The sequence below is a fragment of the Amphimedon queenslandica genome, unplaced genomic scaffold, assembly GCF_000090795.2.
Source record: "Amphimedon queenslandica unplaced genomic scaffold, v1.1 AMPQUscaffold_12904, whole genome shotgun sequence".
In the NCBI taxonomy this organism is placed as follows: domain Eukaryota; kingdom Metazoa; phylum Porifera; class Demospongiae; order Haplosclerida; family Niphatidae; genus Amphimedon; species Amphimedon queenslandica.
Genome location: NW_003546860.1, coordinates 12150 through 16344, shown reverse-complemented (window position 1 = coordinate 16344; position 4195 = coordinate 12150). Strand labels below are relative to the sequence as shown.

The following is a 4195-nucleotide window of genomic DNA, read 5'->3' as shown; positions in this document are numbered from 1 at the left end:
CCACGAGGAAGAGCATTAGGTGGAACATCAAGTATAAGACCATATTCCTCCCAGTGTAACTGAGTGTGACTACCACCAGCTACTAATAGATTGGTAGAAGCAATAATCTCCACACCTGGCAATGGAGCTAGAAAATACACATAATAATTACACTTATTCTACTGTTCTATTGTTTTAGATCTTACCAATAAATTGCTTTGAGTTGTAATTCGTAGATAGCACAAAAGAAATGAATAGTAAATAAATTAGAATTAAGAATCTTGAAAATGGAGTGTCTTGTTTTGAATTTTCTATAGTGCATAACAATAATAAATTATTTAGTAGTTTATTTACAATAATTTATCATACTTGTCTGTAATTGCTCCTCTAAGTAATTGAATTGTAGTCCAATGGAACTAGTCTCTTTGATAGGTTGCTTGAGGACCCTCTCTTGTCTTTCCTTCACTAGTTTAGCTATGTGCAAGTCCTTTTCTTTAAGGTCTATAAATTAATAGAATATTAATAATTATTATTGATTGATGATGATACACTAACCAGTAATGATCTGTTTCTCATTCTGTGATTGTTCCTCTACTTGTGATGTCAGTTTGGCTATAACTTTGTCTTTCTCAGAAATATCACTTTTGAGATTTTGATTGTCGTCTACAAAATAAACATATCCTCTCATCTAATACATGCTGTGTGTATAGTTAACTAACCAATAATGATATGTTTCTCCTTGAGATATTGTTCCTCCATATGAGCTACTTTGAGTTTCAGTTTCTCATAATCTTCTACATTAATAGAATATTCCCTCATCTAATATTATGTACTGATGATAAACTAACCAGTAATAATCTGTTTCTTCTCCTCTACTTGTGTCTTCTCTTCCAATATTTCAGCAACTTTAGCATTAAGTTTCTCATTATATTCTATTATCAATAAAATACAAAATAAAATGATATTTTTTGCTTAAACTAATTTTCACTGCATGTAAAGTAGCCCATAAATACATATAATATGATTATTGCTAATGATACCATATATGGTAAGCAGAGCTCACTCTACATCAATCTCATTATTTCTAATGCATGGACAATTTGACCTATATTGAGTACAGGATACTATTTCCAAACTCAACATTGTCTAATCCACTAGTATTATAATGTAAACAATGTACACATAAACAACAGTACAACACAATAGTACCTAACTCAAGACTTGATTTATCCTTTTCTGCTTGCTCAAGGAGAGTGGTAGCATCATCAAGTTGTTGACTAAGTGTTGCCTTTTCTTGAAGAAGCTGTTGCTGCTCTTTGTCTCGATCTTGTTGTATCTGCTCCTTCTCTTTTATTTCTCTTTGAAGCTGTTCCTCAAAGAATTCTCTTTTTCTGTCTTGTAGGTGCCCTCTGAGTAATTGAACCTCTTTGCTTAATCCTAAATTCTCCCAATCACTCAGTATCCATCTTCTTAGTTGATCTTGATACTGGTCCAGAGGTATTACACTAGTAGACCAATCAATATCACTAGTATATCCTATACAGTAACAAAATAGTGGAGAATAAGAAATACACAAATTAATTACAGTGAGTGACTAAGGTAACCTTATTATTGATGGATTCATGTTTAATCATTGTATGTGTGACCTCTGTCAGTTTACACAGTTAACCACATGAACATATTATTGTATATAAATACACTGATAATAATTTTTCATTCACTCTAGCTCCTATTAATATCAGTGTTTCTGTTCTGCAGTCATTATATTTCACTATTGTACATAGCAGGAATGAATTGGTAATAATTAGTATCATAGGTATACGTCAAATGCTCTCATTAAATATTCATCATAAGAATTACTTACTTTATTGTAATATTATCATTACTAATTATCATTACATATTCAATACACATTGTATCTACTACTGTCTACATGTACTTACTGAGTTCAATAACTGCTGTATCAGTGTATTCTGTCAATCCTCCAAACTCAATTATCCAGTTAGTAGTTGGGGTCACACTCCACACTGAGAGAGAATGCCAGTATCTCCTAGTGACATTATTTGGTAGATTAATCTATAATATTCAAATGATAATAATTAATTTGTGCATGACATATTAATTGATTTGAAATCTGGTTAATAAACACAATAACTAACTCAGTTTTATAGTCTGCACAGTGTGTTTATGTAACACAAAGATGACATAATAAAATTAAGAATACACAATATATTAATAGACAAGTATACACAACTGAGTTTGTTATTATATCATGTGAGTCCTCAATTAAGAACTTACTAAGTGTCTGCATCTACACACATACACATACACATACTGATGACACACTAACACACATACATGTACATCTATACATGCATACACATATAAAGCTACATGTAAAGCATGCATAATTGCTCACACACATACACACACATGTACATGTTACATGTACACATGATGTACGTGTTAGTACACACATACACATATTAAAACATATGCACACATAAACACAATTACATGTATATACATACACAGTGTACACAATGTATATAAAATACAATTTATTATAATTCCAGCATTGACACTCATCATCTTAAACACACACAGACAGACACATGTATATTCATACATATTTAGGTAAAGAAACAAACACAAAACACAAAAAGACACAAACACACATTCACACTAAAACCAGACACACACACATACTGAATACCAGCATTATTCATCAGTAGTTTTCACTGAGTATCATAATATGTACATGTACATTACAAACCTCATGAGTTACAAATTTAGTTAATCACTTTATGTTTCATTATCAAGCATCATAATATAATACTTACCAGTTCTTTCCATTTTCTTTTGTTAATGTCCAGTAACCATACATCATAGGCATAATCTCCACCCACCACTAGTAAGTGTGGTCCTGAACAAGTGGTAATCAGTACACTGGAATGACTCCATCTTCCCTCAGGCCATTGTACTGATCCTCCAGGATTAGGTACTTCTAATATATCCTGAGAGAATAATAAAATCAAAATAAAAACAAATTAATAAATATGAATTATTGTAGACTGTATTTAAATAGTGCATCAAATGACAAAGTACATGTAAATGACTGGTATTTACATCTACATGTACATGTCAAGCCACTTCAATGCAGTTTTGATGAAATACAATTCTTTTAATTGTAATTAAATTTGGAACCCACAATTTACAACATCCCACAATCAAAACCCATTCTACAGTATTAACTCACCACTGACGTCTCAGTGAAACTTATCATATACAGTTTATTACTGACTCCATTATCAGTCTCACCTCCAAACATTACCGCAGTGTTATTAGTAACTGGTGTTAGAGTGAAGTCATTAATAGGAGGTGGTCTGTCTCCAGTAACAACAGGAGATATCCATTGATCTAATAATAATGTACAAACACTTACTTACCACATACACACACATACATTATACACATTCATCATACATATGTATGTGTATATGTGTGGAGAATATTGTTTATTTATACATACACATCATGCATAGACACACATCACTATCACATGATACACACACTCACACACAGATACACTCATGTATGGATATACACACCATCACACACACCACACCTGTACACATGAAGGAGAGGTCCAGGGGGTCTCCTTATTTCAAGATTACTAATCTATTCTGGTACATGTCAGTTATGATTCATTGTTAATGAATAATTATACAAAACTCGTGGAACATTGTATGTGGGTAATTTGTGACTCGTGTGATACAGAACTTTATTAAAAATGATAATAAACAACATGAACCTACACACACACACACTCATGTCACATTAGCTTATGTATAGATACATGTACATATACAAACATCACACACACACACAGATACATGATAATACTCACACACACATAACATGCACATTATAGATACACGTCACATACACACGTCATACATTCATAAATTCTCACATACATGTACATTATATGCACTATCATCAGGAGTCCATAATGTGGGTAAAGAAGGAGTAGGAGTGTGAAGCGCCCCCGCTTTAATGAGATTTTCTTTCTGCTTACCAGAGCTAGCGGATATACTATTTTTAGACGAGGATGTGGTCACTTTTGACCACACCTTACGCAAAATGGATGAGTCTATTACTATGCCTACATAGCTTTTAAGCAGTTTCTCTAGAAGTTTCTGTTACTTCAGGC

At 32.5% G+C, this 4195-nt stretch overlaps 2 long non-coding RNA genes across 2 annotated transcripts; both read right to left on the bottom strand.

Moving 5' to 3' along the window:
• Positions 1 to 6: 6 nt before the first annotated feature.
• On the bottom strand, positions 7 to 454 carry LOC109586308 (uncharacterized). Its single transcript, XR_002186927.1, has 3 exons — positions 349 to 454; positions 186 to 290; positions 7 to 127 (listed from the first exon to the last, which is right to left on the bottom strand). It is a non-coding gene; the product is annotated as an uncharacterized LOC109586308 (long non-coding RNA).
• Positions 455 to 1365: 911 nt separating this feature from the next.
• LOC109586309 (uncharacterized) lies at positions 1366 to 1719 on the bottom strand. The gene is made up of 2 exons (XR_002186928.1): positions 1584 to 1719; positions 1366 to 1515 (listed from the first exon to the last, which is right to left on the bottom strand). It is a non-coding gene; the product is annotated as an uncharacterized LOC109586309 (long non-coding RNA).
• Positions 1720 to 4195: the final 2476 nt, after the last annotated feature.